The sequence below is a fragment of the Amia ocellicauda genome, chromosome 1, assembly GCF_036373705.1.
Source record: "Amia ocellicauda isolate fAmiCal2 chromosome 1, fAmiCal2.hap1, whole genome shotgun sequence".
NCBI lineage: Eukaryota > Metazoa > Chordata > Actinopteri > Amiiformes > Amiidae > Amia > Amia ocellicauda.
In genome coordinates this window covers 30,158,854-30,171,311 of record NC_089850.1, presented here as the reverse complement: position 1 = coordinate 30,171,311, position 12,458 = coordinate 30,158,854, and the positions used below count along the sequence as shown (strand labels likewise).

At 36.1% G+C, this 12,458-nt stretch overlaps 1 protein-coding gene across 2 annotated transcripts in view; it reads right to left on the bottom strand.

Moving 5' to 3' along the window:
• Positions 1 to 11,598, bottom strand: part of scml4 (Scm polycomb group protein like 4) — a 56,169-nt gene extending 44,571 nt beyond the window's left edge. The window contains exons 1-3 of one of the 2 annotated variants that reach the window (XM_066701446.1): positions 11,260 to 11,598; positions 10,606 to 10,780; positions 4,132 to 4,235 (exon numbers count right to left, since the gene is read on the bottom strand). The gene's annotated coding sequence lies outside the window, so the exon portion shown is untranslated. Of the gene's footprint in view, positions 1 to 4,131; positions 4,236 to 10,605; positions 11,061 to 11,259 lie in introns of those variants that run through there. The other variant, XM_066701455.1, reaches the window with a different exon arrangement.
• Positions 11,599 to 12,458: the final 860 nt, after the last annotated feature.

Below are 12,458 nucleotides of genomic sequence, written 5' to 3'. Positions count from 1 at the left end.
TCCCAACTTAAATTCTGCACAACCTTCACAGAACTCTAGTGCTGTTCCAGGAAAGGTACTTTCTGTAGAGGGTTTTGCCCTTTGAATTGGTTGTATTGTCAGTGTCAGCTTACAGCATTTATACACATAATCAGACAATTTCCTGATGTACTATAACTCAAATATCTATATAATCCTTTGTTGACTCTTTACTTCAAACCACTGTGGGAACACTTGGGAAGCAAGCAAACTGCTTTCTTACAAAAAGGAACTCATGTCTGTGCAGGAGTGCCTACTGCAACTGATTGTTGGCTAATGTTCAATGGACAGTTTAACTTGGAAGGACTGTAAAATCATGGATTCCACAGTGGGTAGAAAATTGAATATGGGTCCCAATTTCAAATACAATTCTATTCTAAAACAAATACTGTATGAAGAACTAGCACAGTTTTTAACACCATTGATTTACATGTATTGAAGTGTTATTATAAGTGTATAATTAAAGTATCTGTGACTTTTCTCCTCCACATAAAAAAGAAAAACGCAAAGCACTTGCCAACAGTGAAATACCGTTTTTATTTAATTACATCGCCACATCAGTTGAACCCGAACCTAATGTGTGGATAATCTGATGATTGCTTTCGATTAGAAGAAAATAATTCTGCTTTTTTTTTTTTATATATGTTAGCCAACACAGATCTTCATTTAGGAAAATAAATACATAAAAGTGCACCATCTGCTTCCCATTATTAGCTACAATTACCAATTTATTTCTTAATCTGTTTAAAAGTTGTGAAACAAGGTGGGATGTATGAGATGGCAATGACTGACCAGTAATTAGATGACAATTCCTTTTCGAAAGCATGAGATGGTGGGAAGCGCATTACAATTGTGTGATTAAAGAACTGAAACGCATTCAACTGCTATGTGTGAGTTCAGGGAAATAAATCAGAACAGCTGGATGTCTGACAGACATAATATATATTTGCTCTATTGTTGACAGACATGTGAAACAGTAGGTATTCAGACAAGCCAAAAAAAAGAAAAAGATTTCCCTTTTCCCTATGTAAGAAGGCCAGAGATATGGCAAATTAAATATCTGATTAATTTTGGGGGAACAGTATGAATAATAAAAAATATCCAACGAACATGTCAGTTATGGATTATGTACAAACAAATCCAAAATATAGAGCAGAGCTCCATCCATTACGCCTTCAGTGGACAGATCAAACATAATTATGCATATTATATTTAGCGTTTGTAATTATAATTAATTAATTAATGGGAGATAAACAGCCACTATTGTAATAATATTGGCAAACAAATAAAGACGACGAATACGACTGTGTAATGAGCCTTTATTTTATGTATTTATTGCAGTGCAATGGGACTCAATTTGGCAACATTGTAAATAATGCCTGATTTAAATGTTAATGTATTTCTGTTTGAAGGCTACTTTAAAATCTCATCCCGTCTCAAAGTGTCCCAGTGAACACGTAGCCATACGGTCACAGTACCACTGAACGTCATTATAACCGGAGCTGCTGCTGGGATGTTGTCTTTTCCGCTCTCAGTAAGTGTTCAAATGTCAAATCCTTAAACACAGAAGAGCTCTCCTTTGAGGAATTGCAAGTACAGTGATTGTGATGAAGGTTATACTTTAACATTTTTAAATTTGCTGAAATGAGGGAATGGAACAGAAAACTCACGGATACTTTACTTATACACTATCTGAACACGAGTAAATATAAACCCATCATGTTAGGGATGGCACTGGTTCACCTTTATAGAACACTCTACATAGTTATGACCATACATTAATAAAATAAAATTAATTTCAAGCAATATAAAAAGACCTAGCTCACCCCTAAACTGCAGCTCTCAGCTCTTCACATTTTCATTACAGTCATTTTCTAAAGACATGGGGGGGATCAATTATATTTTCTGAAAATTTAGAAGCCTCTTCAAATATAATAAGAAAAAAAAAAGTGTGTCTGCAAATTATTACACAAAACAATAAAACAATTCAAGAGATTTAAATTAATCATTTAAGATTATTACACTACACTTTATGTAAACATTTTACATTGTTCTGCCATTGTTTTGTAAAGGAATAAAATATTGTCTCAGGATAGTGTAGATGCAGATACTGAAACCAAGCAGGATCCCCAGTATTTGAATTGTGCATCACTCAAAAGGCAAAATAAAAATATACAAGCTTTCTAGGCTTCGAATGAGGATTTAACAAGACTAGCTCTTTGCACGGAGAAGGCTATTACAGAACATTTGAGCTTTTGTATTTTACAAGTTGCCGGTCCATTTAGGAGGTGTGCTGTACAACGGCAATCACCACAAAAGTCCTTTCCATTTACATCTTCAATGAGAGAGGGAAAAAGGCTCAGTCCTGCAATGTTTTGCACCTGACATTAAACAGAACGCATTGATTTCAGTTTCATACACGGCCTTTCCCATTGCACCTGAGGGTAGGGAACATACAAGGAGATGCTTTCAACCCAGAACATGTAAAGTAACCCAAGCATACCAAAAATATGCATTCTCTCATTCCACTGTGGCAGTGAAATCCCTAAACAGGCTACGCAGCAGCAATAAAGGATTATATACTAGACAGAATATAGCAGCACATAGTCTTTTCTATCAATAGATTGAAATGGAAACTTTGATTTAGTAGCATCCTATCCTCCTTAAAAAAAATACAGTGTATGCTCCCTTGTATGTTCCCATAACCATATTTTATTACACTCATATATACATGTATATTCTTGTTTATTAATTAATTGGAAGGGGAATTTTTCTCTGCTCTGCAATCTACAAGCCACTATCTTCCCTTTTGTTCTTTTCATAGAATAGTCTGGTGAGCTCTAATAAGCTCCTCTATAATTATATCATTACAAAACAAAAGGCTCAATTTGCAATTTTCTGACAAAAATCACTATTAATTGTGTTGATGGAATCAAATCTGTCTGGCAATGGCCAATTCCTAAATAATCAAGGGAAGGAAACAAAAACATGGGTTTAAAGCAATCAACACAGTAAATCAACAATGAAGCCACAGTCACCTCATGCTAAAGTATCACAACCATTTTAAAAATAAGTTAAAAGACTAATTATTCTTGCTTACCTACCCCCTGTAAATTATTTATTTTATTCTGATTTAATCGATTGCATACAAAAAAATTCACACACAAGAAAAAACAATAAAATCACCAGATCCTTTACCAGGATTTGCCACAAAGGAAAGGAATGCTCAGTTTTCAACAAAAGGCACTATAGATACTCAGGGCATTCTAAACATCTTGTCAATGGATACCACATTTTAATATTGTTTAAGAAATGACACTGGAGCCAAACAACCGATTCCTGAGCACAAAAAAACTTCACATCAGGAAAATCTAATTTGCAATTTCAGTGTCTGGAAAATGGAAATGTCTCTAGAGTTTCAACAAAGGGGGGGTAATGTAATGACATGAAGATTGTGAAAAAAGCCTTTTATGCTTTCTGACTACATTATTATTAATAATAATAATTATAATATATATATATATATATATATATATATATATATATAATTGCATACAGGGAATTATATAATAATAATAATACAAGTTTAGATTATGTTCAAAAGAACAACAGAGTAGACCTCCTTAAGAAAGAGTTTTATTATAAAGCTGCAGTCATATGGGGGGAATTGATACTTTTAGCAGTACAGATATAAATTAATGAAGGGTTAGTATCCCTAGGCTGGTGGGGGGACTGCCGGCCTTTGACTTCAGGACAGTCTTGAGCCCTGAGGTCGTTATTTATCCTGACGCTCCTAAAAAACACTGTCACTAGGCATCTTGTCAAGAGTCTTTTTTTTCCCTTTCTTTCTCTTTCTCCATAGGATGTCATTGTAGAAATCCTGATGGGAACTGGCCCCCCAAGGCTGATACAATGAGACGTCTAAGCAAACTGGTGTGTCCGTATACCTTTGTGTGAGCCCCCTGCAGTGGCTAGTTCCCTGACAGAAATGTATGCATTATTGCAGCCAAGTGAACACAGGCTGCGAAAACAAATTACAGAAGCAAAAGAGGACACATTGATTTTTCTTCTTTTTTTTTATTGGATTGGATTTTTTCCATGTATGTACAATACCTTCTGTGTTGCTTTTGGGAACTGCCATAGTTGAAAATGTCATTCCGTGTGTTTGCAGTATTCCTCACTGAAGGGATATCTTTTCCTGAAATTCCTTCTCTTTCCTGGAAGAAAAGAATGAACAATTACAAATAAACTACCTCACTACAGTTAAGCATACATGTTGCTTTAACTGAGAGTTTGCATTAAATCTTTATTTATTTGTGTTTGTATGTAGGCTATTTATTATGAATCTCCCAAGAAGAGATAACCCAAATAAGAAGTGGGTAGGCTACTGGTTTCAGGAAGGTCACTGGTAAGACACAACACTAAAGGTAATACGAAAATCAAAAATACAAAACTGCATGGTCCAAAGTCTCACTGAAATCTTTCTGCATTATACAATACGTCACACAATGTCATACCATGACTTAATGTCCAGGATACTGTGACAGCACTGTTTTAGCGGACCCTCTCTGTGAACTTGTAATAACATAAATCATCATCACCTCTTTCATAAAAGGACAATTGGAAGGGATGGATTATGGACAGTACCTGAGCACATAAAATAACCTGTCACACTCCTCCCATCACTCAGCCATTGTTGATTTGTCTAGACCACAAATATTACCTTGCAAATCTGTAAACAGATCATGTGTCTCTATGTGGGTCAAGGTGTGCGATGGTTTATACACTCTAAAGAGGGTACAAGGGTCAGAGACGTTTTATACATATATATATTTTACAAATCAGGCAAGAAGAAAGTGTGCAGCCAGTTTCCTTTTTTTTTTTTTTTTCTTAAACAGGCCACATTTTCAAAAGCTCAAAGTTAAAAACAGCACCTTTACCGATATCATGTCTGCTTTACATTTTAAATTTAATCAAATACTATCTCCCAGCACAGTATGCAGGCTTCTTTTCTCGAAAATAAAACAATTTAGGGAGGTGGGAAATTAAGCTTTGCTGCAACCTGATTTTAAGCACTGGAGTTAAAGTGGAGTTAATAAATAAAGAGCAAGTTAAAGTTTCATGCAAGGGGCCTGATGGCCATCCTTCCCATCACCCTCTAAGCGTCTCTGCTATTTGGCTGTCTATTTCTACAGATAAATGAAGGAAATTGCTGTGTTTTATTAATATTTCCATGCACTGCAGCCCACAAGCAATTCAGACTTTCTTTAAATAAATGTTTAAGCCTGAACTGATGGATTATGTGCGGCAGACTTGTTTTGAATTCCAATTGTATACCTTAATCATACATGGCTCACACTGGGGGGTGGGTTATGACAAAATTTCTAGGCTTAGCTGTGGTGCATACAGTGGTGGAAAATAACTGTGATGAAAAGAATGCAGGAGTAAGCAATACAAAGAAAAAGGAATAACAGTAAAGAAAAAAGCATGCCAACCAGTTATCCTGTGGAGAGGTAGCGAAGTTAAGTTACATTCCAAGGATGAGCCTGAATATGGATTTTAGAGAACAGAAAGGGTATGCCAGTCTGCCAAAGCTAAACCATAATGGAATTAAACTGATATTTAAATAAACACAGACAGAAGTGTATGCCCTTGATTTTCATAAAACGAGAAATTATATAAATACGTAAATCTCAATATTGTCCTTTTATATAATTAATGAGAATTGATATGGAGGACATTATATCTTACAGATGCAGATAAATTGCTTGTTGATACCTATAGCTTTTTTTTAAATATTTGTTTTGTAAACTGGAAAAATCTGGTCAAATATATTGAATATTAAGACAGAAACTACAGGTGTGAACTCATTTGTAAAGAAAATGATACAAATAAACTGTGCATCAACGGAGCAAGCTTACATGTACTGTGTGAATTACAGGCTGAAAAGTGGGAGAAAAAAAAACAAAAAAAACATGAAAACCTTCACAGAGTAAATTTCAGATGACTGGTGGCCTAATAAGGAGTAAATTAAATCGGACCAGAGTGACAGTGAGGAATAGACACTCACTGAATCCTTCACTTGCATTTTATTAATGATGCTCATTGACCAGCTCGTTGGCTTTAGTCTGTGTGGTTCAAGGTTAATCCATATACTGCTTTTTAATCAATTTTCTAAGGAGAATAATTATCCTTCCATAATATATGCTAATGCAGACCTGGTACCACGTGTAAGCATTTTCACCAACACTTGCTGTGTATCAAAGCAAAAATGTTGCCATTTTCTGTTGCATTTGTTTATGTACTGTTGTTCTCTTACAGGCAATGTGTGTTCATTTGTTAATTCAACATCAGTTATTCATGTACGTTTATATTGTAGCTTGGGAATGCTTATATATGTTGCCTTACAATTTAATAAAGCTAATGATGAATATGATTTATAGGATGTCCTCTTTTGGTTTAAAATTGTGGCCGCCTATCGCGATCAAGCTCTCATTACATCACACAGATTCTCAACATTTTACAGTTAAACCTGAAGTAATGATGGAAAAAATGTGCACAGAATGATTATTTCAATGTTTCAATGATTTGTTAGCACACATTTATATTCTGAGCAGCTTGTCTTGCGTGTTACTGAAGTCAAAAAGGAAAAACGATTGTGTGGCTCAAGAACAAAATGCAGATTACTCGCGTCACCCGTCAAATTCATAATGTCATTTTAATTATCATACTTTTGGCATGCAGATGAAATGCTAAGAGGATGGGCTGGGAGGAACTCAGATGTGTTGTCTTCCCTGGGCTTTAAATACAGAAGGTATGAGATATGCTCTTAAGGCACGTATTCTGAGAGGTTGAAAACCCCACTACAAAAATAAGCCTTTGGTTACTAATTCCTATAATACAGAATGCAATGTGCAAAATTTAGACTTAGCAAGTATGATCAAGAACAAAGGGAAATTGGAGGGAAATGACCAAGAAAGATTTATACAGTATGAACTAAAAATAAGGCTAATGATTAAGCCAGGAATTAATTACCGTTAATATACTGCAGCTTCGTCTATAAGATAATAAAAGTCCAGTTTTTGAATTCTAAATAGGACTATAAAAATGTAACACCCTCCAGTCCTACCATCTAGTGATAAGATCAATGGCCTGTTAGAGGGGCTATAGATCTATTATACACACTTATAACATTACTTTACAGAGAAACCAACTAAAATGTGCATATGACAATAGCTAATTTTATGACAAACAAAATGCAATATTCAGATGTTTAAAAAAAAAAAAAAACATGAATTATGTATAGGATTTACCAGTGAGATTTAAGAAGAGGGGACTGCTCTGCTCCATGGATATGAATGAAAAATGTGTTCCTAACCTTTCAGTAGAGGAGCATGGTCCCCAGCAGCCCGTCAGGATGATAATAATGGCTTTGGATATGCAACTGATTTGCCGTGGCACATGCCCTGAGGGTGTGCCCATAAATACCTTTGTACTGTTCATTTAGAAGATCACAGAAGCGGTGCTATGGTTAGGGCCTCACATACAAATAGGTTAATGTACAGAGGGATTCAGTGGGGACGGATGTATCAACAGTATGTCATTCCTTTCCCACCAATTCCACATCCATTGCTCTGGTAGCAATACAAAGAATTGAGGGTGGACATATGAATGCATTCTGTCCTAAAATGCAGTAATAATTATGTCAAAAACATAAAATGATCACGCTAAATCGCTGTGTATCAGATATTTATTTTAAAATCATTTAAAACACACATAACTGATTATTACTCGTTTGCAATCTGTGAGGTTCTTGGAAGAAAAGTAAATGAATGGAATGGAAAACAGCAATGATAAATGATGGAAGGTTAAGAGTACTTTTCCAACTTTGAGAAGATATAGGCTAGGATTACATACACGTAAATGTAATGCAGACTTTTATTGGTAGTCAAAAACTAACAGATGATGAAAATATGAAGGACCACACAATATGTTGTTATCCTTTTTACTGTAAAAGGAAATAAGGAAAATCCACATAATAAGAGTTGGCTGTAAGAATACACCAGTAATAATAACTACAAGCATTGTATATACAACTGCATTGATCACCATTTTCTGCTACAATTCATAACGTTTATTAAAAAAAAAAAAAAAAAAAACATTTTATAAAACCTTTGATTTACAACACATATGTTAACATGTTAAGTAAGAACCCATCTGTACCTGCCTGCGGCAATCTACGGTAACAGCAAGAAGTGTGTGGCGCACTCTCTCAGAGATGTATGCAGCCATCTCAAGGTCATCATAAACCACTAAGGCGTTGCATTTCAATATGCTACTTGTATAAATCTGACAGAAAAATCACAGACAGTAATTCAATCTATCATGACTAATTAAGGATTTAAAGTTATTCATGTTGGTACAAATAATGTTTAGGTAGAAGTTCAGATGATTTTTAATTATGGTAAAACTGAACAGTAGTTACAGACAATTTAAAGCCTATTAAAACTTAACTCCTTAACATATTGTTTGGTTTTTCTATCCATCTTACATTACCAATACTTTAAACACTACATGTAAATATTAAATTATATGCTGAATTTGCCCTTTAAAAATAATCACAGATGCTTTTTAGATTTAATCTGCTACATACACATTTCCCTTTAGGCTACATTTACAACACTATTATAGAAGGAAATATCCAATATAAAATAGTATATATATATATATAGGGAGGGATACATTATCCGTTGCAATATACGTTTGCCTTAAAATAGCTATTACCATTTGACTAAAATGTGTTTTAGTTTCATAAAAAAAACATGTTTATAAAAATGAAGGACGCATACATGGGAAAATATTTTGTTCATATAATTATTGGTTAACTGCAAAACAATTTCATAAGGCCAGATATCCTGTGCAGACCTAGACAAATCAAATTCTCCATTTGTCAGGTGGTTTCTTTAAAATTGCATCTGTAATATCAAAAGACAACAGCAACATTGTCTGGAATTATGTAACTCTGCAAGGAGAAAGCAGCTTTAAGTCCCCATCACTCAGTACTTGCAGAAATCAAATAAACTGATTTCATAAAAGGGTCTAAACACTCCTGTTATTAATCAAACATAGGAAATGTTTTACACTGTGTCTCACATTTCAGCTTAGTGTAATATAATTTGATGACGCTCTTTAGGAGGGGTAAGAGATGGATAATACAGTAATTTAGCAATCATTAAAATTATTTAAAGTTTGCATTTTTTCATGCCTTCGCTTGACGTTAGTGTTGGTGTCGTTTTCTCCCAACAGTAGAGTCTCCAGATATTTGCCTTTACTATGAGCATCATTAACCCCTGTCCAGATCATTCTATCCAAAAGCTCCTTTCATGAAACAACTTAGGACATTAAACACATTTTAAAATGTATTGTGCAATAGGTCTATCAATTATTTACCAATTCCAAAATATGTTTCCCTTCATAATTCGGACAATATGTTAATGAGAATGTTTTGCAACTTTATATAGCTAGGTTGGGACACTTGTTCCCTTCAGCTGAATTCAAACAGGCTACATTTTAAAGTTGTAATATTCACCAACTAGATCAATAATCAATTGTCCCATACATTGTGTAGGGTGGATGAAGTGGAAAAATAAGTGATTTTGTGGTCGCATGTAACACGGACATTTGTGCAGAAGGGGGGGCGTATATAAATTATGCAGTAGCCTATAGATTATCAGAACAAATCTAATAGGCCTAAATGATGACACTTCAGTCAATATAGCAAATCCAAGGCAAAGCAGCACACACAGCCAGTCGATGTAGGTTATTGATTTCGTACCAATCGAGGCTTGCATGTTTTATTTAATTATTTTCATTTCACAATCAGCCCAACGACAGCCGACAGGGGGGATGCCCAGTCGGGTGTTTAATATTGAGGTGGCGGCGGCTGAACAGCTTTGATGGTTTAAAGCACCGCGCACAACCCTTTACCCGAATAACTTTATTTTGGTACATTTGTGCATGCGTATTCTCTCAGGGAGAAAAGCAAAAACTACATGTTGTGGTCGTTTACTATGAATGCACTACACTACTAATAACTAGAGCCAATCATGCAAGACGGATTGAAATGGGGTAAGCAACCTGACTAACACAAACCCACGAACAGCGCCAGGTCTCCCAGAAACGAATCTGTATAGTGTGGGTGATCTTTCTAAGGCTACTGAATTAAATACCTGCGTTGCTTTAGCCCACATATCCCAAAACGACGGGTTAAAAGAAAGCAGAATGCAGACATTTTATTTGAGCTGGTTTAGTTCAAATCCAAACTTGATCCTCGGTGGAGGTCCCTGCTCTCTCGCATTTCGTTTGTGTGTGGCTTTCCCATTTAGATACATTTTCCAAACGGCGCGTTTTAAGGGAGATCATTAGGAGAAAGACGGCAGGATATAAAAGTTATGCTATAACACGGGCTCATACAGATGACTACTTGTATGATTCGCAATGCCGGTTTTTTTTTATTTTTAACCCGACTTGGAGTACACTCCCCCAAAATGTTATTTTTTGACACGGCAACGAGCTGTAAGGCTTTACCTGTGCAGCTGTGTGTTGTTACGCGAAAGGTGTTTCCTTGAAGCCGGTGTCCGCCGCGGTTTACCTGCAGAGCTCGTCTCCCGAGCAGCCGGGCGAGACTCCGGGCTCGATTTGCGCCGGTATCCCGGAGATGCCACCGCGAACACCGGGGCCCGGCCCGGACAGCCCAGCTCAGCTGCAATAACAACAAGACATGCTGCCAAGTTGCCTTTCACTCCAGGGAACTCATTAAATGAAACTGCTTTGAGAAATACAAAATAACACACTGGCTCCGGCTGGATATGCACATCGTCTTTGGGAAAAGTACTCCTATCATAGCGGATTTATGGCTGGCTGAGTGTAAAACTATTTCCAAGCCACCTGCAGGGGCCGAAAGAGCTTCTGTCGGGAAAACCAGAAAGACTACGACAGCTTTGGATGTTAAAAATAAATAAGAGCACAGTTCCTTTCTTAAGCTCCAAACATTTGCTTAAAAACGGGTTTACTTTGTGTCCAAACAGGCTCAACGAAATAGCCTGAAACGTTACATGTTATCTTTTAAGCGTATCTGATTCAGCGTGCTCGTTAATGTCTAAAATTAAAGGTACTTTTACGACGCTTCGCCTAATCGTCTTTATTTCGCCCCTAAAGCTCTCATCTTGGGAATAAACTCACCTTGTCCACGCACGACCAGGCTCTCGACAATAAAAACAGATATTTGATTAGGTTTAAATTGAAGCCTCACTGCTGGAAAATGTCTAGTGCACACAAGTAAGACTGCGGCATCTCAGGCCCAAACATCTGGGCAAAGGAGTCTAATAAAACTCCTCTCTCAGCAATCCTGCTCCCAGTAGTAATTTAAATTACAGATAGACTGGAAACGCATGAACAAGCAGGGCACACACCAAGGTAACTGCTTAAAACCTTTTTGAAAGCGAATGAGGAGATTTGCAAAGTATTTCATGTGCAGGAATTTAAGTTGACATGCACAAAGGTTATGCTAACACTACTACTGCTGCTGCTAATAATAGGGATGAGTCCTTTCAGATCATTTTTAAGTAGGTCTTTGCTTCAATACCGTTTTTAGGCATAATTCTGTATTGTAAAGCAGAAGCGCTAAAAAGTGAAATTTCAGGTATCCTGCAGTTCATGAATATGCATCGTCCAGGTTGCAGTGCATTCTCTAGTTTATTTTTTTATTATTTTGCTTGCATCACGTATTAATTCAATAGAAAGACGTCAATTTAATTAAACCAATGCTGTAGGTGCTTTAATAACAATGCAATACATTTCCTCAATAAAGCACGATTTTAAAAAGAAAAGAAAATCTTTATGTCTTATGTTATTTACGCGTGCAGTATAATTTGTGGGCTCACCAAATCTTACTACCAATGCACACACCTTTGGTTAGGCAAACGTTTATACATTTCGAAAGTGCATTTTACTACCATTATGCGTCTCTTTCTCCGACACAACTACCTTATAGGATTGTATGAAATCTTACAATGGTCCTAAGGAAGATGTACATTTGTTATTTGTTATGGACCCTAAGTGTCCCCCATAGAAAGGCTAATTCTGGCAGAGAATTTGCAAGAAAAATCCTAAATGTAGTCACAAGAAAAGACAGAATGGTTGCAGCTCAAAAACATGTGTTGGAAAAACATGTAACATATAAAAGGGAAACGAACACTGAAGAATGATTAAAAGACCACTGGAGTCATAATCAGATTACACAATATTTGAATAAAGGAATCCATACAGGGATGCAAAAAGGAAAATGGTCAAGAGGTAGTGGTAACGTTTGGTTTCTACAGTAAAACTAAGGGTGGTAATGTGATTTTGTTTTCCTGGTACATGAACAGTAAAGAGGCAAA